General features: G+C 38.5%; 1 long non-coding RNA gene across 4 annotated transcripts in view; it reads right to left on the bottom strand.

Moving 5' to 3' along the window:
- Positions 1-27823, bottom strand: part of LOC146544454 (uncharacterized) — a 227044-nt gene that overhangs the window by 104532 nt on the left and 94689 nt on the right. For 3 of the 4 annotated variants that reach the window (XR_014882962.1, XR_014882963.1, XR_014882961.1), the window contains exon 1: positions 86-229. The exons of the other annotated variant lie outside the window; for it this stretch is intronic. This is a non-coding gene — a long non-coding RNA (uncharacterized LOC146544454). Of the gene's footprint in view, positions 1-85; positions 230-27823 lie in introns of those variants that run through there. 4 annotated transcript variants of the gene reach the window in all.

The following is a 27823-nucleotide window of genomic DNA, read 5'->3' as shown; positions in this document are numbered from 1 at the left end:
TTTGTGCTTAAGAGATTACGTGCCCAATCAAATATAAAGTTTTAGCAAAGCTAACAAAGCTTAGAACGAATCAGTAGTTACTTACCAAGGATCTACACCAGTAAGGTATCTCCTAACATCAAGGTGTAAGGGATACCTGTGCTGACAAAGCCTCAAGAGATGACTCTACTACCACACAAAAAAGCTCCAGAAGCAATTTGGCTGCTCACAGGGTAAGATGATTACTCACAGCCATAGCATTTAGCACTGCCCACTTGGCCCTTGTTGAACCAGGTGCCTTATATCACTTCCTTAAGCAGCCAGTTTGAGACATTGTGTTTGTTAACTGTCTTAGACCTTGGTTGTTTCAATCCTGTGCTGTTGTCTGCCTAAGCAAGGCCTTGGCTGTAACAGGTAGGTCAAAGTAGGAAGTTGGGAGTAGGCTCCATCCCTTCCCCTCACCCAACAAATCTATACAAAGGAGCAATAGAATGGTTTGTGCTTCTCTCGGAGACCCGTTGAACACTGAATGAACTCCTAGCACCACGCAAAAGTCAGAGCCAGCACAACTTTTATCAGGGGATAATGGTCTTTTTATAGTCAGCAATTTATTCAGCACTGTATTTGCTGACTGTGAGCCCCACATAATAAGCCATGGTCAGCTTATTGCACTACCCACCGCTTACAAACAGAAGAATGAACCTGTGACCCTCCTTCTCTTCATTGCTACCCAAAAGCTGCCTTTCTCATGCAAACATACCTCTTTTGTTTTCTGGTGTTAGCAACAATGATGTCATATACTCAGCGATCTCATCGTTGCCAAAGGATGTAAAGCAGTCGTGAGTGAAAGCCCCGCAGTGGATCCGAAAAGGAAGGCACAATTGTTGATCAGAATTAGAGCCCAGAATTGTTAAAACACCGTGTCCTCCGCTCTTGGCAAAAAAAAAAAAAAAAATGGGGAATGCCTCTCTTTAGGTTATTATTAGAATGCTAAGCCAGAAAAAGTCACTTCCCCCAAACTTTGGAAGCTGTAAAATATATAGATATTTTCCTTTTTGAAAAATACTCTCATTTATTTTTCATTTTGGTATGATTTAATAACAACTAAATTTTCTCACCTAAGATGTAATGTACTGCTTGTCAATAAGAGGTCAAATCACATGGCTGCACAGGAGAGCTGCTTTGGAAGTGTTTTCTTTTGGCACTCTGCTGTACATTTTGATTTATTGTAGCAGGATTGCTTGCCAGTTACCACAGTAAGATTATATCCAAAATACTGTCAAGGATCTGGAAAGCAAAATCTATAGTGTTTAATTAAATACCACCACAACCACCACCCCACCAACTTTCAAAGGAAAAAAAACCTCCTTGTTGAATTTCTTTTTTTTTTTTTTTAAATGGGGGGGAAGGAAGGAGGAGGATCAATTCTGCTTTAAATTGAAGCTGAATAGTTAATTAATCATTGATTAAAATTTTTCTATGGTATGTTGGGTTTATTGCATTGTACTTTAAGAGGGAAAAAGAATCTGAAATTCAAGTGAGAAGTAAATATCAGTAACATTTCTATAATCCAACATGGTATTTTACAAAGCATTCTTTAGTTCTGTATGCCAGTATCAGCCAGAATTAGCATGTTCTAAAAATAATAAGAAAATCTCTTAATAATTCATATCTGCTTACTTGATTATTCATTAGAAGCGTGTTGGTTGTCACATTAAAGATCAAACTCAAAAATTTACTGCCACCAAACCTATTACGGTATTTGTTGCCATAGCAAAAATGGACAAAGTATGCACAAATATCTTTTTCTGCATGAAGACGATAGTATAGAAGAATAAAAGAAGAAAAAAGCAGAGATGCAATAAACAGCATTTATAAACCAACAACTGTACATCAGTTGTATCTGTCAAGGTTCTGAGCCTACAAGGGGTTAGTTGGAGCCTTTTAGTATCACAGCCCAAGACATCCCTGTATGTTGAATTCACATGTTTTGGTGTCAGTAGTAAAAATGAAAGCAAGCATCAGCATACAGGTAGGTAGCAAACCCTTATTTTTCCTGAAAACAGTGCACCTTCAAGATACCTACCATCATCTTATAATTCTTACAGGTAGGTCAGGTCCTTGGCCAGCGCAAAGCAATACAGTTCTACTGAAGTAAACAACTCTTTTCCAAAGCATATGGAGTGAACATTTCACTCTGAAAGCTTATTCAGGACAGCAGAAAATACAGCAATTGAATTTCTCCTACCAGAAGAGATCAATCACCATGGAAAGAAAGAAAAAAGCCCAAGACTCAGGAGAGCTGATTTAAGACTCTATCAAAAGAAGACTAGTAAAGGGAAGGTAAAGATGGATTTGTTTGAGTAGAGCACTGTCTTTTAATTAACCTTCATCCAGAAATCAGGTGCTTCTCTGTGTATGTACCACAGGCATCTATATGAAGATGTCTACTAAGTAGCCCCTTAACAGGACCAGTTGTCTGCCAGTTGTCAGTGTACTCTCCCCAATGTTTCTGCTCAAGCTACTGCTGGAAGAACTTCCTTTTTACATGGAAGCACTCATTTACAGTGTGCTGAAGAGGCAATGCTACTTTAACGTTCAGGGGTTCAACTCCACATCTTTTATTGCCCAACAGAGCAGCATAGCTATCAGGCTGCCTGCTTTTCAGAGAAGGTGTCTGTGTAAAAGGATATTTTCTGCTCATCATGTTTGCTTTATGCAGAGGGCACTATAGGATTCATTTGACCAGAAAAAGAGAGTGAAAATAGATGTGGCCTCTCCTAATGGTTTGGGCAGTCATCCTGAATAGTTAATGTTAAGTGATAGTCAGCAGCTGGGGAACAAACAAAGGTTTTCTGGGTAAGCTTTTCTCTTTTTTTTTTTAAAACATGAAACAGTCACTGGACAAAGCTGTGAAACTTCAAAGTGTAAGAACTTGTGAAAAACACTCACCATGCATGATTTTATCTAATTACTCATTCAGGTAGAAAAGCAATTTGTAAAACGTAATGTTTAATCTGTTAGTTACTAGAAATAATTCAGATACGTTCTGGACAATGCTAATGAATTAATGCTCTTTTAAGTTTTACTTAATATTTACTCTGCAGGCAGTGGTACTTAGCTTTGAGCATATACTTCATATGGGGCTGAATTCCAACCTTTGGACTGTGGTACTGAATAAACTGCAATTATTCTATTGGACCCACTTGGGGAATAGGATCTTACTCAGAGCAAGCAAGTTTGAGCTCCAGACCTATTGAAATTCACCCAGTGCATGAGAATAAAGATTCTTATGAAATAAATCACCTATTGTAATATGAATTTAATCTTAGTCATCCCTCCAATCTGATCAGCTATTCTTGGTGACAAAAATCAATGGTGGTAAATTCATGGTGGAAAACAACCAGAAGAGAGCCTTGTAAACACTGAGTATTCACCTGAAATACTCTGTAACATTTAACCACACCTGATTGTTAAGAAGGAAATAAAATGGTGTATTCTTAGAACTTAGTTTCTGATAAGATTATTCTGCTGCTAATGATGCATCACAGTATTTGCTACTATAAGGTGTGAATTTAGACATGGCAGGTTTGCTGATCAAGTAGATTATGCTTGTGACTTAATGTGATTGTGATGTGCTGATGTCTGAAATACCCTAGTAATGTACTCACAGTAGAATGAAAGGCTAGTGATGATGGCAGTCCAGAAACTAGAGACTGAAAATCACAGGCTTAAGAGGATTTTGGAGCAGAGGGCAAAGGCTATCAACAACTTATATAAAAACCTAAACTTTAATGACTGGATGTTCAACCAGATGTGGATTTTCCTTCGTATTTTTAAGGAAACTGCTATAGAAAGAAGTGACAGTTGATATAAATAGTTGCTCATAGTTTCTCGTTCTACATCACTCCTAGACTCAGAAGGAGGTGTGCAAAGCTGCAACAACTGCCACAGGTGTTCATTATCAGTGTACTTGCATACAACAAAGTGGGATCTCACCAGGGTTCACTATGAAAATAAATTAACTGCATTCACTTTTTTTTTTTTTGCTCTATTGCTCACTAGGGTCTATTTTTGTAGTAATTTTGTTTGTATTGCATTTAATTATTTTAAAACTATCTGTATTTTTATATATGTTCTGTTAACCAAGTAACCAAGACAACAACATAAGGGAAAACAAGGTGATAGAGCATTAAAGCAATAAATAACATCTAATAACTCCCAGAGAGAACAGACAGTGTTTTTAAAAGAATGAAAGCAGAGATAAAGACGTAAAGAAAACAGAGGAAAGATTTTTATGATGGGATTTAAAACAAGGATCATAAAAGTGGTGATGGGAGCAAAGAAGTCAAAGAATTTGAACCTGAAAGAGAAAGAAATATTTAGGAACAGCAATGGACAAGAAAACATGAGAAAATATGCTGAGGCTCTGAAAAGAATGAGCCAAGAAAGACAAGAAGGCAGGGAAAGTTTGTTTGAGTCCAGTAGTTACTGGTATGTTGAGGGCTTTAAAACAGCAATGATCAAAATGAAGCCACTAAAATGAACAAAAAGAAAAGACATGTGAAAGCATACAATCAATGAATATACAGATGATATAGTATATCCAGGAGTTTAGCTGAAGTAATTATTACATTAAAGTAGGAAAAAAAAAGACACTCACCCTATCCTGGACCTATCCTAGGCTTGCATGATAGACACCAGTGAAGCAGATCTCCAGAAGAGATCCTTCCCTACTGGCAGTCAGCTCTTAAATGGGTCTAGGAGAGGTGGAGCCAGGCTCCACCCCTTCCTGCAGCACAGGTGAATTGCCTTCACCTATGCTCCTGTGTCTGACTCATTGCTCACCTCAGGTGATTAATTAGAGGTTCAGGCCGAGATTCAGCAGCCCCATACAGAAACAAAAGATACAGCAAAATTTAACCATGTAGTCCAGTCATGGCTGGCATAAAGTGGACAAAGAAAGAGGTCAAAAAGGCCAAGAAATGAACTGCCCTCAGTCTGGCTAGGTTTTGTACTTGCCTGTCTTGAAATAGATGACTGGAACTTCGCAATACTTTGGATAGGGTAGCCCCAGGAATTACCACTGAAAGGCAGCGCTGAAGAAGAAAGTTGTCTCCAAAAAAAGGAAATACATAAAGTTTCATTGTAGTGGCTTCTTACAAGCTAGAACTAGAGACAAGTAAAAAAAGAAGAGCAGATATACAAAGTAAACAGATGGAAGAATAAAACGAATAAATGCAGTAATTAGGAAAGCACAGAAGCACATTGAGAAACATACATGTGCACTGTTGTTTTGTTTTTACTGAAACTGTAAGCAGTGTGAAAGATTTTGAAATGAATTTATATAAAAAACACAGCTTTTTTGAACAACCTGCCTGACAGTTCATCTGACTTGCAGATAGTTTAGAAAGGTTGGTAACAACTCATGAATATGTTTCTGGCCAATCTTGATCTCTGGCAAGAATGTCTGGCCGCTGTTTTTGTTAGAAAATTTTGTCTAGTTGAATCCTCATACAGTAATAATATTCTCTACATGAGTACAAAGGACTGAAAATCCTGAAATACAAATGGAAATGTACTGCTGTTTATCAGTTGTCCCAGCAAAAGAGAATAAACAAATATTAAATATAGCACTGTATGTTATACTCAGCACAAGCAAGGTTGCTCGAGATGTCTACATATCTCCATTATGTACTGAAGATGACCAAGAAGCAAATTTCCAAAATCACATAAATGCACTGCCATAGTTTTGGAACTTACGATCACAGTATAAGAACATCATTTCCAGACTATTCCTTACATTGTGACACAAAGAACAAGCTTTTCCCTTTTCTTTGAGAGCACAGTTTGTGTCCAAAGCCCAAGTAACTTTGGACAATTGCCTTTGAATACTCCCTAGTGTATTGCCTAGCATGATGCTGATTTTACATCTGTTGGAATAATAACACAAAGAACTCATAATAGGCTTTCTAAGTGAAATGATAGCTCCAGCCATCTGGAAATAGTTATAAGGTTTATATATGCACTTCTGATTTTCCTAGAGTGTTCCTATCAAGCATCCAGTGGCAAAACTTGAGAGTACAAGAATAATCTTTGTACGCTTGCTTTTCTGTAAGTGTGACACACACAGGAACTTTTACATACCTCATCTTTTTTCAAATGGAAAACTGTTGAGTGCTTTAGAGGTCAATGATATCCTAAGTAGTTTGTCTGTGCTACTGAACAGAGTGTCTCTTTGGTACTTCACAGAAAAAGTTTCATCCAGACTGTGGGTAATGACTCATATCCTGCAGCATCAACCAGCTCCCAATGCTTCCACCTGACCAATTTTTGCATCGAAGACTTTACCTTCACTGAGATCCCAATTAAACAATGCATGATGATTACTTTTGTTTTGGCAAGATCATTTCACTAGAACTTTCTCATCTCTATGGGTCCTAAGTTTATTTGCACTCCAGAGCTGTTGGCGAGATGCTTGTCTGCTCATGAACAGCCCACACTCCAGCACTCTCTGACAAAGCAGGACACAAGTCAGAGGGGAGCTGATTCAGAGCCTTAGACTGCAGATTTGGCCATCCCAGACAAGAGAAGGGGACTCCAAGGAACTTGCTTCCCAGCTAGATAAAACCCTCTTACTCTCTGCATTATGCTTGGTTTTATCCTAACAGATCAAATAAGGCAATCTGTAGCTGAGAATTTTCAAAAGATAGAAAAAGTCACTTCATTCTTGGACTTCTTGCTGCTCAGCTTAGTGGCAAACTTTATGCTGATACCTTTTACTGACTAGTTCTCTCTTGACAGCGTTTTTGGAGCACTGAACTTGTAACTGTGTCTGCTTAAGTCCTCATCCGAGCTTCTCATTAAATCACCTGCACCTACTTTAAGCTGGAGTTAATTTGTAAGGGATGGGTATGTGACAACAACCAAGCCATGCAATCCACAGACTCCTGTCCTCAGCACAACTGCTTGCTCCCCTCAGAATGTTAGAATTGGATTGCATTTGCCAAGATTCACTGTACAGTATTGAATTTGAATTTCCTGTATCCACTTCCATTTGAATCAGTGATCCTAACAATTAGGTTACCCAGAGCACTCAAGGGGATGTGCCAGGGTGAGATACAAAGCCTCACTGAGAAGGAGTTATCAATTAGCAAAGGCACATTTGCTATTCAAGCTGCATTAGAAAGTAATTAAATTCAAGCAGTCCTTCAATCAAAGCTGCAGGGGCAAGTAAATAAACTTAACAGAAGCCACAGCCACTAAATGAAGACATATGGCTCAGGCAGGGCAGTTAACAGCAGTAAAAGGCTTCTGAGAAAAGAAACTCAGATTATGCTTAAGAAGGGGGCATAATAGTGGACTTTGGTCATGGAAGCCTTGCTTCAGACTTTGGAAATGCTTGCTCACAGCATCATAAAGTTGAATTTTGTTCTCAACAAAGGCCTGGGGTTATAAAACCACAGTGAATCCTCTGCAAGCTGACAAGACTTATTTGTCTGTGTGCAGTATGATTTGGCCAAGGCGTTACAAGTAAACTATTAGTTTCCAAGTTCCAATGATTTAAACTGAACACAGGTGAAATGGTAAGGTGTGAGTATGCCTGGTGTGAGCAGACACACAAGATAATTTCTCTTTTCTGATGCCAGTGGAAGGCAAGAAAAGAAATCATGGTTCCTTTAAACAAATCCATTTCATTTCATGTGGATCAAACGTATTCAAGTGCTTTTGTTGAAATCAATTGGTATTACATATTCCAATGGGAGAAGTTAAAATTTCATTAGTGCCAGAAGTATGCACTTCTCAGTCTTAACATATTTGAGCTTTTTCACGTTTAACACAGAATTTGCTGGATTTGACAATGTTCATCGTTCACAGTAACAAAGCACGATTATGTGTTTTCTTTCCTAGTCTAGAGCTGGTAAGATGAGTTGGATCTCTAACAGCTGCTGACTCGCATCAAAATCTTTCATGCTCTTGATGGGGCAATCATTTTACACTTACCACTTGCAGTGAAAACAATAGAATAGGCAGTATAGTTCATGCACTGAGAACTTTTGGGTGCATCTCTGTGGATTTTTTCCATCTGATAGATAACTGAAGCTTCTTTGCGGGATTTAGTTCTGCACTGCCCTGCTTGGCATCATTTTCAGATGCCATTTGATCCTCTGGTTCCTCTATAGTCCATGCTTGTTTGTATCAAGAAAAATCTCAGTGTAATCTGTCCCAGCTATTTTTACCTATCTTCACATTAGGCACACAGTCTGAGTTGTCTCCCAGGCACAGGCTCCCTTTACTGTCAAGGTTTGTTAGGTGTCTCTTTTGGGAGATTAATCCTATCGTTTGAGCTGACTGTAGACAAATCCTCTGTATTTCAGGCTATGTACCTATACCTGAGCTGGCTAAGACTAGGCTAAATGAAACCCTGCCTTTCCAGCCATTTCCCTTTCTGTACTGTAGCAGAAGTAGCTGAAGGTGTTCATCATTCATGGAAGCAAGGCAGAAGAACAGGCAGGAGAGATGCCTGTATTTCACATTTATGCTTCATTCCAGTTGCTGGCACAATGGCAGTCTCACACATTGAGCTGATCAAAAAGCATTTTCAACTTGATTGTTCTGCTTTGTGTTTATAAAGCTTTATCACAGTCTTCATGGTCACATGAATGATCACAATACCTGGCAGCTGAGATTTCAACAGTCTATCAACAATTCAGGAAGGGACAAGATGCATCTCTAGGGTGATTTGATAGGATTAACTAGAGGGATAACTGGACTGAAACTTTGTTTTCCAGCCTTTTAGGAAAAGCATCGTCTAGCAATTCAGACATCGTTTTCCAAACGGATGATTGCTTTGCAGCTATCTTTCACTTGATATATTGTATTTAAATCATAATCTTTGCAAAACACTTAGATTCAGAACAGGCAGATTGTAACCCTTTAGCTGGCATTAATATAATTGGCATGCATTATCTAGCAAATACCAATGTTATGCATCAGAACCCTGACACCCTGGTTTCTAAATAGCATTGCAGGAGCCTTATGCAACCTTTCAAGTCGCACATACAAATCCCTGGCAATGCTGGGTCATGGAACATAAGTTCTCTTGAGAGTAATTGCATGTACAAAATCATACTGTCTTCTCTATTATACATTTTCTCTGCTATCAAACTTTTTAAAATTACACTGAAAACATTTGTTTTAGGATCTTTCCCCATGGAATTTTTATATGTACTGGAAAACTGCCTTTTCTTTATTATTTCCAGATTTATTTTAGTGTTTCTCTATCTAAATTTTTGAATGTGGACTCCTATCCTGTACAGTTTTTTCTCTATAAAACTGGTTTTGGATATATTTTCAGTGTCCATCCGTTCTCTGCAAAAACAACAAGGTTTGTTTTTTTCAAGATTTATTTTTAGCTCTTCCTCAAGGTTGGATGCTACTTACATTTGTGCTCAAAATGAGAAGCAAGCAGTTTCTCATGCTCCTTATTCTGGCCCATTCTTGATGGAAATTTTAAACCTCCTTATGCTCTCTTAGTTTCAATTTGACTCCATGTGATCTGTGATTTGAATTTAGTTCGCTGAGCACTGAGCATTCTCTTTAACATGTTGAGACCAGTTCTACAGACTGATACCATTTCACAGTTTTTTCTAAGTCTCGGTCATGATCTTCTAATTGTCTTCTTCATACCACTCCTCAGAAATCCCCCAGAAACTCACCCTTTTCTTTCTTGTCGCAACTTGTCTATTAAACAAATCTAATGGCATTTTCTTGATAGTATTAAATAAAAAATCCTCTTTGTTCACATTTTTTTTCTCTCACACTCCAGTTAATTTTGCTTAAACAGCTCTTGGATTTCTGTGGCTGTCCTGAGGCCCTCCTCACTATTTCTTCCCAATGGTTCTATTTCTTATCTTTACATAGTGGTCTTTTGTCATGAGCTTGTTTCAGCACATAATAAAAGGCATTATTCATCAGAGTAAATATATGAATATAAGAAAAGGGATAAGAATGTGGATTTGTCTCCTATGGTACTGTTGTTGTTAGTGCCTTCTGGCAATACATTTTCCGGCAAAAATAAAGATGTTGTGGGAGGTTACTTGTAAATTAATGGCATATCACATGGTCTTCAACCTTCATCCATCCGCATTTATTTAGGTTGAAATCTCTAGATAGCTCACTGTAGCTTTCCAGAGCCCATCTGCAGACAAGCCTTCAGCACTGAGTGTATCCAGCTGCCACATAGCATTGCAAAACACAAAATCAGAGAAGTCTTGAAGCTAAAGCAGTGTGAAAACCAAAGAAAACCCTGGTTGTCTCTCACCTGAAGGAGAATCAATTTCCAGAAAATACTGGATCTTTTGGCCCAGTTCTGCTGCTATCATCAATGTTCACAGGAAAAAAAAAAGAGTGAAAAATCCCCACAGCACACAACATTTAGCTTAGCCTTTCAAGACAACCTTAAAAAGCTGGTGAGAGTTACAGTCTCAGCATTACATCCATAACTGTGCACATGCCTCCACATTAAACAGAAATCAGAGGCATCATTAAAACTCAGGTACAAATACCTACCTCCTGGTGGATTTTTTAATGTTCTTTTCTGGGATTAAACAATTGTTTCTTTCACCTCAAATATTGCAGATCTGTAATGCCTAAAAATGTTTACTATATCTGACATGATGTGTTACTCTGTGTCACTCTGTTATGCAGGCTGCTTCCTTAGCTGGTGTGACACAGTGTCACAGGAGGACAGACATCAAGAGGAAGTATTAAAAAAATAGATTTGAATTTCACTAGAGTAGCTGGGATGGAAGGCAGGGAAAGGTGCATTGTGTGTCAGATAGTATTTAGAGTAACACAGTAGACAGAAAAAGGGAGTAATTTGGGGGTGGTTACTGAGAAATCTGCTTTTCTACTGAAAAGGATCAGAATCTCTAAAAGGATTGTTCTTCACTGTCAGGATTCAGTATTTTTGGGGTGCTTAATGAAGTCTATTGGAAGTCTGCAGGAGCCAAACTCACCATGAAAAAGGAGCCACTCTAGATAGGAGAGACAGAAACACTTGCTGAATGCCTTTGAAAATTTAACCCTTTTTTTTTTTTTTTCATGCATACAGGAACAAAGCAAGTAGATCAGTGCCTTGTAATGAAGTATAAATCAGGTGCCCAGTACATCTGAATAGGCTGTGACATCTATTTCATGAAATCACTGGCAACAGGGTGGCAGATAAGGAGCATGAAACAGGAACTCATCATCAGGTTTTGTCCTGTGAGTTGCTCAAGCGATACTGAGACAATATTGGCTGTATTCCCACAGGGCACAAATAATTCAGTGGTTCAGGAAGCCTGACATCAGCTTACAAAATCTGATGATATTCACCAAATTTCCTTAACACTTCAGCTGTAGCTTCAGCCAGCCACTCAATTTACTTCTTGTAAATCCCTTTCAAAGTACAGGGGAAAAAAAACACACAGTGAGTGCCGTCCAAATCTGCCAGGTCTTTTCCATCTTTCACAATTCTTCGCATCCAAAAGGGCTTTGGAGGTGAGACACAAGAAGATAAGTCAGGTATGCCCCAAACATTTGTTGGAGCTAGAGCAATGCTGCCCCTGCTAGACAGAGCATTTGGATATATCATTGCCTATGCATTGCCAGAGTTGTGGGGGGATGTTTGAAGAAACCAGCTAGGTATTTACTGCCTTAATGCTTCTAGCTGCACAAATTGAGCACGGGCATTCACAGGCACTTTGATCATGCAACCATACACTGTAACTAAATAGGTTAAGCTTGCAATCTATGTGTGATGGAAATGAAAGGTAATATTGTTACAAGAATCGAAATAGAATTGCTTCATCTTTGTGATCACAGGGTAAGCTTTCTCTCTTCCCCTTCCTCTTCCTCTTCCTTTTTCTTTTCTCTTTCCTTTTCCTTTTTCATTTTTTTCCTTTTCTTTTTTTTTTTCCCACACAATTACGTGTTTGTTTTTTTTTCCCCCTTCACCTTAGTGTATATAACTAAATCTCTTTCTTTCACAAATACAGTACATTTCACAACTTAAGCTGAAGCTTTTATGAATGATGGTGACCTAGAAAAAGATCTACTGAATAGTACAAACCCATAAGTTGTCTACACAATGAGTTTAGATTTCTCTAGATTGCATCTCTCTTTCTCTCTCTCTCTTTTTTTTCTTTTTCTTCCCAGCCCCCCTTCCCCGCTCCCCCGAGCTGTTTTTTTTCTAACACAGTTGGAAGAAGGAGAGTAGACACATGCCCAGGATTTCTGGCATCAACATGTCAGTCTTGGTTTGACTCTGGACATTCAGAAGTGCCAGTCAAATGTTAACTACAGGCCTGTTATTCATACTCAGTAAATCTGACCTCTTGGACTTTCCTGTGAAGGCCATGCCCACACACAGCAAATCGCACTTCACACAGCATTAGACTTGCAAGCATAAGGCACATACACATCTTTCTAGCTAAGGAATGTTGGAAGGAACTATGTGGCTGCTTCACTACTGGACCATACTCTAGAACCACCATGAATGTGCAGTGCAAATGCAGAACTGTGTTATTTTTGCCAATGCACACAAACATCCTAGTAAAGTTATTGATGGAGATAGGTTCTGAATCAGTAGTACATTTTATCAGGTAATTTGATGACTGGTGTTTTGATTTTTGATTTCCCAAATGACTTTTATTGATCGCTAAAGGTGGTGGGACACCTTCACTCAATGAACAACTGCAGAAGTGCATGGCTCTATCCTTCACATCCAGTTCCAGGGTGTTTTAATCACTGTTTAGAAAACTGTCTCATTCAACTGAAGAGTAGCTCGTTGTCTGAGACTCCATCTTTTAAACCCAACAAATTATTCCTTTTAGTAAGCAAGTCCAGCAGTCCTCATGGGGCCTTCAAAAAACCTAGTGCTTTTTGAACTCAGATTTCCCCAAGATCTGATTTTATTTTTTTATGTGTGAATGTCTCTACCGGCAAACATGGCCAGTTGAACAGCTCTAGCTCTGCTTGATCTGGCTCTTCCCCAGCATTCCCATTTGCTGTTTGCAAATGGCAGGAGCACTCTGTAAAGTGGACTGTTATCTACTGTACATTTGAAAGGAGCTCTAATTCCCTTAACTGGACTTAGATTATTTACTTATTTTGCCCTAAAAGTTTCTCATTTCTCTCTATGAGTAGCATATACTTGATACATGCAATTTTGTTACCTTCTCACTGATATAAAAGCATAGAATCATTAAGTTTGGTAGAGATCTCTGAGATACCTAGCTAACCATCAATCCATCACTACCTTGCCCACTAAATCATGTCATTCAAGTTGTATCAAGCTTTGTAAAAATAAAGATTTGCAAAATGTAACCAATGTAAATTCTTCTTTAATGTAAACCTGTTACAATAATAATTTTATTTCATCGAGTTGGGACTTGAAACTTTGCTATAAAATGTCATTTTTGTTTGAAATTAGGCATGAAAAATTCTCAAGCAAAATAAAAACAATTAAAAAAAGAAATGTTTTTGAATGATACAGTTTAGGCTGGAACAAATGAGCCAGGTTCAGACATCACTGTGAAAAATAGAAAATACAACTTGGCAAAGGAGTGGCTCATCATGTTACTTATTAGGCTTTTTCATCAGCTTTCCAAATAATTTGATAACAACATTGAAAAATTTTCTACTGAGAGGGCACAGTAGCGCCACACAGATCATTTTATAGGTCTGTTGTCACTCAAATACATAGCTACTTCACACTGCAGGTGCAAACATTGCTTGCAAAACTGTCTCCATCTGTTAAATGAAAACATCTCTGAATGAAATAGATACCAATGCAAATTGTTTTACATACCCAGACAAATAAATGCTTGTATACTCTTGTAACTGCACCAATTATCTGGAGGAAAATTCCTTGCCTTGCACATTTTTTTTTTTATCCTTAATATCTCATGGCTCTCAGGTGAGATGTTTTGAGAAGGGTTGTGAATTCATATACTAAATTATAGAATGGAGAGATAAGCAGACAGCATATTTTAGATTACCTGTTCAGACCAAGACCAGACTGGACTTTAAATCTAATTAATTATGTGACAATAGTGTACTCTGACTCCTGATAAAAATAACAGACATCATTCAGATTTTCCCTCTAAAATAATGGAATCTTAGAATCATTAAGGCTGGAAAAGTTCACTAAGATCATCAACCCATCACCACCATGCCCACTAACCATGTCTCTCAGTGCCATGAATCACTGGCCAACTCCCCCAAAATAATAAAATTCAACCCCTTAATTAACTCACATGTAAACTATATTCTGAATATAGCTATATCATCCAAAGCAGATAGTACCGAAATCTGTAAAAGGTAAATCATACATACGTGAATTATGTACAGAAAACCATGGATTGAAATTTAGGTAAAGCTTATGATAATAATATCTGAATAATCCTAAATATACCACTTCAAACCTTGCAGAAATGCACTCTTTCACTTTCAATATGATCGGGGTAAATTTCAATAGAAATAAAAAGAAATGATTGAATAAAGTTAAAATAGGATTTAATTACCATGAAAGAAGTCTACAGCTGCAATGTAGAAAAACAATTTACTATTTCTTTAAAGCACACACCAACCTATCTGTCTGCCAACTGTCTTAACACAGAGTATATATAAAATTGTGTATTAAGGAGAAATACCTGAGGGTTTGCTTCTGACAGGTGCTGAGTGCCTGAGAGAAGAAGCTCAGAAGCTGTCAGGATCCTGCTCAAAATATATGATTTTCACAGAGCAGAATGACTGTGAAAGATCATTTCTAATCTCAAATAAATACTAGTTTTCCAACTGTACTTTCTAATTTGAAACAAAACTAAATAACAGAATTTATGCTTAAAAGATGACTTCCTTTATTTTAATTTGAATTTAAACACAGAAATATACTTAAGGTTAAGGTACATTTATTTGTGTTTGCTTTTGTTTCCAGATTCCCATCACTAAAACTGAAGAAACTGAAAAATTCTCATGAAATGCTAATTCATCTGCACTTCGGCCCAGACTCATGATTCAAATGAGATGCAATGGGAATATTTCCTTTAACATCAGGCTGGCTCAGGCTAAGTCTCTGCCTAACTGTGCACGATGTCTCTCCAACTTTGGCTATAGCCCTGGTTAAAATGCTCTCAAATGCCAGTGAATACTGCTGAAAGATTCTTCCAGCCATGAAATTCAAGTTATTACTCCTTACTTAATGCTTATGAAAATCCGTGAATTAATGACGTCTCTAACTTTGTGCTTTAGGATTTTTAGTTTATTTGGGCTTCTACTTTGCAATGACTGAAGCATAATTATTTTTAAATTGCCTTTGCAGCCATTCTACATGTTAGCAAGTCAGTTCTCGAATCCAAAATATTTGTGTGTATGCATGCATGTTTGTTTGCTGGACTACTTTTTGCAGACTGTAGAAAATAAACCTTGGATTGCTCTGACAGATTATATCATACAATTTATGCAGAGGCAAGTATTTAAGAAGACTTTTTTCCCTCAGATTAGATTTTGTGTTTGTTAGGCAATCTTGAACTTGTGATGTGTGAGACGAGGTAAAAAATTCACACAGTTTAACACATTTCGTTTAAATTCTGTGCTTAATTTTATGCATGTAAACACAGCTAAGTGTAATAAGACAGAGAGCTGCTGAAGACTAACTAAGGTTTTGCGTACAAGAGAAAATTAATTGGCACTTGAATAACTGTGGGGGAGCCATACTCAAGTAACTCCCTCTATATACGATTCTGAAATGAAAGCGATTTTATTCTGGAGTGATTATTCCCCCTTGGAAGTAGAGTAATTATTCTGGAATAAAATTGCTTTTATTCTGGAACTGAATGTCTGCACTAGGGAGTTATTCCAGAACAGTTAAATTATACCAAAACAACTATAACGGAAGTTATTACGGAATGGCTGTACTGGTTAATTTCCCCCGTGTAGCACAGGCCAAAGGTTGAATTGCACCAGGATGTATTATATGTAATTATGTGATCGATTGCTGTAGAGTAAGAGGAATTTTAAAAGAGAATGACTACTATTTAAGGCCATTTCTCATACTCCTCCTCCAAAATATAAAATCCTATATAATTAAATCCTGCAGCGTAGTAAGCTTTGATAAAAATTCTGAATGTGTTCCAGAGCAGGACGTTAAATTACTATAGCAAGTCCTGCCCAAATTAGAAATAACATCTGCAATTGGCATTACCTTGTTTACTGTCTCGTACATGTGTCATCCATATCATGTTTTTCTCCTCTATATTCACAGTGACAGCTGTCATAGTATTGAGGAAACAAAAACCTCTTGCATCTGTTCTTGTTAAGCTGTGGCTGTTTCAATAGGTTTCTCTGTATATCCGTTAATGTGTGAAAAAAAAGGAAATATTATGTGAATTTGCCTTTCTGGTACAAGCCTTTCATTCTGTGCCTCACCTAGCTAATGAGAAAAAAGGGTGGAAGAAAGATGAAACTTACATCACTTAAAAACAGGCACTTAGCAAAAATAGTAAAATGGAACACACTGAGAACCTGTAGATAACACGGGTCATATTTTGTTAGGTAGAAAACACAGCAGGGATAAGATGGTGGGATTTTGTCAAACCTCCACCTAAGGCTTTTGTCATTGTTTCAATTGTAGGAGCTGAATACCAAGGTGAGGTCCAGAATATGGACTTCATAAAAACTAAGGGTGCTCCATACTTCTAGGGCTACATTCAGTGTATTAAAACAAGAAGTATTCATCTGCTGTGGTGTACATCTGCACCAGTTCAAAAGCCTAGATATTCTGATCCTTGCTGGCTATCTGGTGTTAAGCCTTCGCTTTATCTGCTGGAACTCCCTTGCAGTGTGTTATTGTTTTATTGAAAACAAATTTTTGGCTGTTATTTTTAGTGAGAATTAGCAGTATGAATGAATGAATCTCACTTGCGAGGGACAATGCACATCCATAAATTTGATGAATGTTTTACTCTGGAAATCAGATTCTCATCTGCTCACAGGTGTTTTTCAAGTAATTGGATTAATTAAGACAAAGAACCTGGGACTTTCATGCTGGCTTCTTTAAAATTAAACTAACAAAACCAAATGTAGTTATCATCAAGAGGATGTATCATTTAGTTTCTGAGTTGGCCTCTGCTTTTGCCCAATCAAGGGAAGACCTTCAGGGCTCTAGGAACAAATCTGCAATACAGTGGTACTCAGGTTGGGCTGCCTGTTAGTCTGTTGTACCATTAGAAATAGGATGCAAAGTTTGCCTTGTGGTCATCAAGAAACTTTTGAAAAGTTTAGGTCAAAGGCAAGTAAGAATCTAATTGTGTTAGGCATTGAAGTAAAGTGGTTCAATTATTCTGAGTGGGAATATGTTAGTGTTGAGCCCCACGGAAATTGTGCTCATCAAGAAGCTGTACAAGTCTGATCCATAGCACATGTCAAATTTCACTTTAGGTTTTGTCCTCCTTATATTTGTCCCATCAACTATGCGTGCAGAATATTGGGAGTCCATAGTCCTTTCAGAAAGTCATATAGGTTTTCCCAGCATTGTTGTAGCATAACACTTATAAAAAATGAATGATGATGTACACTACAAATTGGTCTATTATTCCTCAAGTATTTCTTTGGGATGTTGGTAGAAGATGGCATTACCCACTAGATGACTGGGATGCGTGAGTAAGTGAAAAGACTGAGTAAAAAATACAGATGTGAGAGAAAAAAAATATTTTTAGCTTATGTTTCCCCTTCTAATTTAATATCTGTTTGGCTTTTCCAGTAATCTAAGCTAAGGAATTTTTCGCAGTAAGGAATTTTTAACAATATATATATGCTCTGAACAGGAAATGAAATGGTATTTCATCATGTTTTTTTCCATTTTCAAGACATCAGTACAATTGTAATATAGTTTACAGTTTTAGTCTCATGTTAAGACACTGGAAATTTAGTGTGGTTACACTAACTACAGCTTATTAATTGTCCTTACTACATATATCTACTACATCCAGGTTGTCAGGCAGTGACAAGAAGCCAAACCACTGTAGTCATATATTAACTAATCACCAGATTAAAAAAGAATACAGTAAGAGGCAATACAAAGTGTCTGAAGTAAGTCACTTCCAGCTCATGATCTTTGCTGGCTGACCTTTCCATTACTGGAGAAAGGAGACTCCTGTCATCTCTGCTGTGTCTCTTCAGCCTTTGGTCCTCATTTCTTTTCCATTGCAATTTTTGCTTTTAAATTACAATATTGTTAACACTGAACAAATACAACTTTATGAAATATTTAAATATTGAACTTATTTTAATTAAACAGTAGCTATGCTGCTACTCTTGAATGACCTTGTCATGAAGAAACTCAAGTGAATGTATTTTCTGTTTCATTTTTAATATCCCTTCTGAGATACTTCAAGTTTGGGACACCTTGCCCCTTTTTTTGCCACACGGTCATTCCTGTGTCATTGAGAAGAGACACAGCAGATTTCATAAATTCAAAGACTTCAAGGTTACAGAGTATCTGCTATGATCTTTGGTACAACCTTCAGCAGTAAACAGGCCATACCTTTTATACTTCTTGGACTACACTTCTGCAGTGACCAAGCAACAGCCATGAAAGCAAAAAACAAAATGCTACATACTGGGTATTTTTCTCCAACTGACTTGATTACCTCTTTACCCATAAGCCACAAGTCTGAGGGTATTTTCTTTCTGCCCTTTAATAGCTTCTCCGTTAGCAAAAAAAGATTTAAGGACAGCACTCTTTTCAGGACAGATTTTGATGGATACTAGCACATTAAATGTCAAACAGAAGAGAAATTTTCTTGTTGGGGTCATTTTCTATTGTATTGTAGTGTGCAATGTGACTGCTTATCTCAGGTTGCAGAGGTTATTTGCTGCAGGGAAGGCTGAGAATGTCATTAGTGCACTGTGCCCTGAGATAACCTGCAGCGTATCATTAAACCATCTAATGACTGTATGGCCCATTGACCTCCATCACTCATTTGCTAACAATGTTTATTATTTACAGGCACTAGGGAAATTACTGTTGAGTTATTACTCACCCTTTTCCTGCTGCTACCACCACAATATTTGGTGACACCCAAAAGGATAATTTAAAAAGCCAGTTAATTGACTTTAATAATACGATCCAGTGTGCACACAAATTAAGTCTGTGGGTGTGTTTACCCAGTCCCCCTGAAATCTGCCCCTCTTCTCCCAAATAATCTGGCAAATGATTCTTGTCATTGAAATAATATTTTCACTTAGCAATGTCTTACCATCCAGCTCTGGGTTTCACTGGATGCACATTTCTTTTAAAAGCATGCTACAGTCTCTAATGGAAATGAATCCAGAGATGGAAGAAGAAGTTGAATACAAAAATAATTGACATTTGCGATGAATATGTCAGCTTACAAAAAAAAAAAAAAAAAAAAAGAGCAAGTGAAATTCTTAAATTACCATCTTTTATCTGCTGCTGTGAAATATCTGATAGCACTTTTACTAAAATATTGTTGCCAGTAAACTGGTAATTTTCAAAGGCACTTAAGGCTATCAGGCAGTTAAACCTCACTATAACTGAAAGGTATGTAGCTTTGAATTTTGTTTGTTTATTTGTGGGTTTTTGGTGCAGGGAGGTGAAGAGAGTAAAGATAAAATAGTCAATTTTTTAAAAAAACTGCCTTGTAGTTAAGATGTATCAGACAAAATTCATGGAGTTTTCAGTAAGTAAATAGTAAGCTTTCCATGTGGTTACAGGTTTATTCAGCTGACTAAATTCATCTGCTATTTATCCTAAATATGAGGAATTGAACTTTTCTTGGAGGTAAACTGGGGCTAAAGAAGAACGTGAAATACATATGAAGTAGCATTCCAATCACGTGCCTGCACAAAACTTCGCAGAAAGGGGTATAAGCTTTCACTGCCTTCAGTGAATTATGACAGTACAGAACAAGGCGTTGTGTACTGCTAGAATTAATTAGCATCGCTGGCTCCATTCAAGGGTGACCAGATGTCCACAGCCAAAGCAGGATGCGTATCACTGTCTGCCAGAATTTCAAAAGTGATAGGACAACAATGTACAAATAAAGCTAAATTATGCTGGTACTGCAAAAAGTGCTTCAGGTTTTGGGTTTTCCCATGCAAAAGGAGAAAATGACATAAGTGAGGGCACTATTACGGCTTTTGTAGTGTTTGTCTTTGAAAGAGTTTAATTCAATTACTAGAGCTATGGCTGTTTTCCTTTTTGAAGCAACGATAAGTATGCTGGATTCTTGAAAGTCCCACGCATTATCACTTCATCACTTCAATATATTATCTGTAAACCGAGGTTAATAAATAATAATTTTGTAAAGGTAACAGTGTGAAATACACTGGATTGTGTGTCTGGGATACAGATTCAGCAGCACTACATAATTGGGTCAGCTAAGGACATTCTGGGCATCAGTTCAAATCAGTCTATAGAGCCCCACAGTTTAAGGATGGCATTAACAAGACATGGTATTAAGAATCCAAATAGATTTTTACAAAGCTAAATAAAGTTACAACCAAACAGAAGGTCTGGTGTTGCAGTTTAATAATATGAAGTTGATCATAATCTAGAATATACCAACAGCCAGGAAAAGTTTAGCACGGAGATGCCTAGATGAATTACCACAGCTTAATGACATATCGTGCATCAGCTGACCTACAGGAACTGGCTACAGCAGCATCCTTCGCCACCAGCAAATGCTATCTAAAATGCATTAATCTAAACAACAGTGAAATTGCTAAGCTGCAGTAACTTATCTCTATGCTGTGATCCAGCCCTTAAAATTTTCAATGGGTTTCATTTAAGTCAATGTGGATTTAGTCACTGACTTCAAAACTTCTGACCCCCAGTTCAGTGGGGACACTTCCACATATCTTCATTACATTTCAGAGTGAAGACTTACACATCTAGATCTCCAAACTCCTGAGAAAGTGATGAAAACCCAACAATCCAAGTTCTTTGTTTTCTTTCAAGCTAGGCAGTCACTTAACAAAAAAGTTTTCCACAGTTCTCTATATTTTACTGTTGATCTTCAAGGTTGTAAGATGAGGTACTAGTATTAAGTTCCTCTGAATTAAGTTTGCAGTGAAACTGTCACCCTATCAGGAAAGTAAAACTACTATTCTTTAGGTCAGCAAATATTCCGATAATCAGTCCAGCTCATTTCTGACCACAAATCTGAGAAGAGTACATACACACTCCATCAGCTTCTCTAAATAATATCAGATCTTTCAGCACCTGTGAGATTAGTATGAAGATACCAAATGGCACAGATACCATAACCCTGACAAGTCATTTCAATAGTTAACTGTCCTTTTAGCATGAATAAAATGTTCCTTTCAATCTGAGATAGTCTTGATAGGAGTTTACTATAACTCCTGCAGGGGAGTGGGTCTACAGCACCAGAATTTTCCTGCTGTTGTTGAAGCATCTTAAAAATAAATTGGAAAAGAAGGTGTAAGGGGCACTGGTCTTCTGGGAAGAAGGGAGAGACACACTTTTGTTGCAAGTGGATCTGACTCAGCTAGTTTACAAGGTAGGAGGTGAGCCTTGAGAAAGAGAGCTTGTATGACACAAAGAAGAAACCATATCGAAACAAATAATTCTAGATACCTCCAGAAGTCCCTAACTATCTTCAAAGGCTGGCCAGGCATGGTGAAGAACATGAGCTGGCAAAATGCAACCAGACTGTTCATATCTTATACCATCACATTTTAGAGCAATCATGTATAGAATCAGAGGTGTGGGCTCTGTGTCTGTTTGCTATTAATTACCAGATACACTCAGCTTAGGTCAATTCCTAAATCTGAAGAGCCTGCATGATTTGGGAGATGAGAAAACATTACTAGATAATCTGCAAGCAATTTGCCCTAGAGCTGTGGGACAGTGTCATGATATCTTGTGTCTGCTAGCAAATTATGAGGTGGAGAGATCATAAAGAATGTGGAAGGGAAAGATGGAGTGGTACCATTCTCAGATATAAGGAATGCGTGGAACTGGCTTTTTGGATTCAAATACATGAGCCTGGAAAGACTTCAGGTAGGGAAAGCCCTCTCAAACTCAAAGCTATGTGATAGATACTTCTTGTTTAATAATTACTTGTTCTTGTTTTGTAATAACTTGTATGCTGTGACAAAGCTACCTCTTGCCCTTCTCTCTTAACCAGGGAAGCTAAGAAGTGTACTATTGACCAGTCAAGAGCCCAGCAGGGGAAGCAAAACTTAGACAAAACAATATGAGAACAACTGAGCCTTTTAAACTGGGATTCTTTCTCTTTTGGATGCTAGCTCCTTTGGGTTCTATCACTGAAGGCACAGAAGTTTGCTTTTTAATGGTGCTAACATGTAATACATCTTGCAGTGCCAATGTTAACTATGCTGATTACTACACTTCTCTTTTTGGTATCTGTTAGTACTTTAGTGCTTCCTTGGCAGTCTGCAGAGGTGATAATTGTGTGTGGAGTGGGTTTTCTGAAGCTTTTCTTTTTAAAAAACTTAGTAGCTATTGTGTATTACTGTCACAGCTTTTATTATGTTCCAGTGATGGTTTGACAATTTTTATTTTCAAATTGACAGTTCCGATAATGATGTACCACTCAGGAAATCTGTAAATCTTCTGGTGGATAAATCCTCTGTATATTTTTGTTTAATGTATTTGGTAGCATTATAATGGATTTAAAATTACATTTATTGTGCGTGTTACTGTGTGACAAGGGATGGATTTCAATCATTCATTTCCCAGGAAACACAATATTATTACTTGATGCAGAAATACTGCTTTTACATATAGGCTACTTATCACAATTTATGCTTGCCCTCTGACAGTGATTCACATAAACCTCACGTGCTCTATGGCCAAACGGGAAAGCTTAGCAAGCACTGAGCATTATCAGGCTCTTATGCTGCAAAGGAAAATGTACGGATTATGAGTACATTAAAACTACTGGTCCTCTTTTGTGCCTCACCACTTTAACATTGCCAGGCCTGATGTTATAGTGACCCCAGCTCTGCCTCACATGGACCCTTGCTCTCTGACCATGTGTGCTGCTTATATGCACCTGATGCAGCAGGGGAGTAGGGAATGCAGAGTGGCACGGCGGGACACCCATCTTCTCTCCGCTCTTGTAAATGTTGATGAAAGATATTTACGAGTCCTGATAATTCAGATTTGTTATTCAAAACTGGTTTTACATGGGAAAGCACATTTTGACAAGCAAGCCAAATTCATAGGCTTATACCATGGGAAGGGCAATGGTATCATAGCCAGCACCAGAATTATTCAAGAACCCTTTCCACCAAATGTCCATTCAGAGCACTTACAAATTGTTTTCCATCTTAATGTAACACTTTTCATTGTACTGAAAGACTTCTATGAGATACGTTCTATGTGAGGACTTTGAATACAAGGTGGGTCCAGGGACCCTAGCCCAGAGGGCTTCTGATTGGCATACATATGTTCAGTATGAATCACCAATAAGTTCCAGTTTTGTGTCATTACAGCAGATCTACTTCAACCCACACTTACCTATATCTGGCTGAGCTCCTCCTAACAACAGCTTAATGCTCTTCTAGGCTCCCATCATACTGCAGTGTCTCAGGGAGATTTACATCCTTAAACAGACTTTCTTATCAAAGGATAACTTTGCTTTAACTTTGTTACTACAATGTATGCATTTGCTTCACACAGCTTGCACCTAAGTTATGGCTATCAAACTGCTAGCTTACCAGTTGATTAGCCACCATAGGCTAGTCAACAGGCATCGGATGGACTTTCACACTCTTCCCCATCTTTCCCACCTCATTCACTGCACTTCAGATTGCTTATAACCACAGATCCTATTAATATGTAGTGACACATGCTAAGCTGAGGGCATAGCTTTGTCTCTCCTTTCTACCTGTGAGTCCCCCATGGCTCTTGTCAGCCTGCAGCCACCATATTTACCCCAGATCACTACAGTTTTTGTTCCCTAGAAAAATAAGAAAAGTGAATGAAATATTCTAATTCCCAAGTGTTTCAGAAAGGGAATGGGAAATAGCAACACTTCAACTCAATCAGAAGATTTTATTCTAGCTTTGATGTTTTTCCCCTGTGATTTAGGCCTGTCTTTCCTCAGTACTCCTTTATTTGGTATGTGGGTGAGAGGGTAAGAACACAGAGGAAAATTGATTTTCCCCTTCTTTCTTCTTTTATTCCCTCTGGTGAAACTTGCAGAAGAGATTTTGTTTAGCTTCTCTTTTTTTTTTTTCTTTTTTTTTCTTTCCCTTTCCCCCCTCCTCATAAAATGAGCAAACTGCAAGAAAATCCCTTCCTTTCACTTTCTAGCTTAAGGAAGTCAGACACTGGTCTCTCTTCACTTTTGTGAGATAAATTGTTGTTACTGCAGAACAGAGTGACTTCTGTAGAACCATGTTCTCCGATGCAGGTTTTACACCACCATAACTATAATGGAATCATCTTCTGTCTTACCTGCAGTAGTTATAACTGCAAATTTTCTGTACAAACAAGCCATCCTAATGTTATAGGTGAATTGTAGTTTTACAGAATCCCTTGAGATAGCTGCCCTTGTTCATTAATTAAAAAGCATTTCTGGGTTGCCTAACTAAACATACACAAGGTGTTTAATGCAATCTAATCTGGCTATAGCATCCTCTCCATCATTTTTGAGAGTTCTTGGATAATAGGGGAGGTCCCTGAAGACTGGAGGATAGCCAATGTCACTCCAGTCTTCAAAAAGGGCAAGAAGGAAGATCTGGGTAATTATAGGCCTGTCAGCCTCACCTCCGTCCCTGGAAAGGTGACGGAACAGCTCGTGCTGGATACCATCTCCAGACAACTGGGAGAAAAGGAGGTTATCAGGAGTAGTCAGCATGGGTTCACCAAGGGGAGGTCGTGCTCGACCAACCTGGTGGCCTTCTATGATGCTGTCACATGCTGGGTGGATGGGGGAAGAGCAGTAGATGTAGTCTACCTTGATTTTAGAAAGGCATTTGATACTGTCTCCCACGACATCCTTATAACAAAGCTGAGGAAGTGTGGGATAGACGAGTGGATAGTGAGGTGGGTTGAGAACTGGCTGACTGGCAGAGTGCATTTGGTCGTCGTTGGTGGTGCAGAGTCTGGCTGGAGACCTGTGACCAGTGGTGTCCCCCAGGGGTCTGTGCTGGGTCCAGTCTTGTTCAACATCTTCATCAATGACCTTGATGAGGGGATAGTGGCCACCCTCAGCAAGTTTGCTGATGATACGAAGTTGGGAGGATTGGCTGACACGCCTGAAGGCTGTGCTGCCATTCAGCGAGACCTGGACTGGCTGGAGAGCTGGGCATAAGAAACCGGATGAGGTTCAACAAAAGCAAGTGTAGTCTTACACCTAGGGAGGAATAATTGCATGCACCAATACAGGCTGGGGGATGAGCTGCTGGAGAGGAGCTCTGCAGAGAGGGACCTGGGCGTCCTGGTGGACGACAGGTTGGCCATGAGCCAGCAGTGTGCCCTCGTGGCCAAAAAGGCCAATGGTATTCTGGGGTGCATTAAGAAGAGCGTGTCCAGCAGGTCGAGGGAGGTGATCCTCCCCCTCTACTCTGTCCTGGTAAGGCCTCATCTGGAGTACTGTGTCCAGTTCTGGGCTCCCCAGTACAAAAAAGACAGGGATCTCTTGGAAAGAGTCCAGCGGAGGGCCACAAAGATGGTGAAGGGCCTGGAGCATCTCCCCTATGAAGAAAGGCTAAGTGAACTGGGTCTGTTTAGCCTTGAGAAAAGAAGACTGAGAGGGGACCTGATCCAGGTTTATAAATATCTGAGGTGTGGCGGCCATAGTGGTGAGGCCAGTCTCTTTTCAATGGTTCATGGAGACAGGACGAGGGGAAACGGACATAAGCTGCAGCACAGGAAGTTTCGCACGAATGTGCGTAAGAACTTCTTCACGGTGAGGGTGACGGAGCACTGGAACAGGCTGCCAAGGGAGGTTGTGGAGTCTCCTTCTCTGGAGATATTCAAGTCTCACCTGGACGCCTACCTGTGTGACCTGGTGTAGGGAACCTGCTTTGGCAGGGGGGTTGGTTTAGATGATCTCTGGAGGTCCCTTCCAATCCCTACAATTCTGTGATTCTGTGATCCCATCACCAGTGAGGTCAGGAAGCTATGCAGTCTGAAAGGTCCTTACAAGTACACCGAATCATGGACCCTACTAAATGCAAATTCATGTGATTAATTTGACTGCAACAGTGAAATCTCAGTTTATGATGCTGTGAAAGCTGCTGCCTTTCTGGGATGGTGATAGATTGCCTTGGTGTTCCCAGTTTCCTATGTTTTGGGGTTTTTTTGTTTGTTTGTTTGTTTTGTTTTTTTCCCCAGGATTTTCTTTACTGTGTTTCCTTACTCTGGTGATGATTACTTATTAGAGAACTGCCCATGTGAAGGAGGGGATTATACAATTCCTTATCCTCCTTTTTCCAGGGACTAGGGTTCATTATGAACACTTGTTACAACATGTTTCATCTATTTTTCTGTCTAAAACTCATTTGCTCTTTTTCCAAATAAAAATGTTTGTATTTCACTGCAGAATTCATACTATCAATGAAAATTTCCCAGATAGAAGTTAGCAGAACGTATGTTATAAACTACATCAAAATTCAAACAGAAGTATTGTACAGGGTAAGATTTTCTAATACAATTTGCTACATTACAACCATCATTAAATAATTCATGAAGCTATGGAAACTTTTAAATAATGTTAACTTTGATGTTATTCATTGGGACTTTAAAGCGAGTAATTAGCATTTTTCTCTCCTTTGACATGATGACTGCTACTCCTTCATCTTGCTGGAGAATCTTCCCTCAGAAACTCAACTAAATATTATGAAAAATTAATAAGAAAATAAATGTGGGTAGGTAATATCAACTACATCAAGTGTTGTGACATAACTCCTCTTTCTCATCAGCAACTGCTCGCATAAACTGGCAAGTCACATTTAGGAAAATTATAATCATATCATCTGTTTTAATGAACAGAATGCTTTGATTTTCTACTGCATACTACCCATGAAATCTCTTCACTCTCCACTATGCTAGGGCTATGAGCACTTGTTCTCTTCAAGAGCATGAGATGAGGGTTGAAGAGGTTAGTATGTCTTGCTAGCAGCCACCCATTTCATTTCCAGATGTTACTGTCTTTCCTGATTTCCTAAGGGAATAATCTATGTGAATGCCCCCTCATCCACTTCAAGCAAAATTGATAGGATTTATTCATCACTCACACTGAAATCATTGAAGAAACACTTAGCTAGGGATGTTCCCACTCTGTCATCAGAATGGCAAATCTGGACTTCCAGAGGGAAACAGAGATAAACAGCTGGGGAATTTAAATCTTTCCACTGGCACGAATGGAGATGTTTATCCCTACCAGAACTCTACATGTGTTAAAATCCATCTTACTTCCCAAGAAAAGCTTTTGTATTTGTATCCCCAAATAGCAGTAGTCTCAAAATTGAAGATGATTATCTAATGAGATCAGAAGAAATCAATTTTACCCAAGCGTATAACCTTCAATTCAATCTCCCACCAGTGATTTTGTAAGGTGTGTTTCTTATGACTCAAGCCAATCTCTAAATTATACATTATAAAAGACTAGAAATTACTACAGAAAACAGACTTTCCTGTTACAGGTAAAGACTGAAAAGTTGTTTCCTATAACTTTTTTAAGTTTCAGAGTTATTCTTTGATTATTCCCTTTTCACTCAGGTATCCAACCTGTGGCCTGCAAACAGCTTGGCCCAGCTCACAATGCTACCCATG

This window comes from Meleagris gallopavo, chromosome 4, assembly GCF_905368555.1.
Source record: "Meleagris gallopavo chromosome 4, MGAL_WU_HG_1.1, whole genome shotgun sequence".
Taxonomy (NCBI): domain Eukaryota; kingdom Metazoa; phylum Chordata; class Aves; order Galliformes; family Phasianidae; genus Meleagris; species Meleagris gallopavo.
Note: the sequence above shows the minus strand (reverse complement) of the source record. Positions and strands in the feature narration are given on the sequence as shown.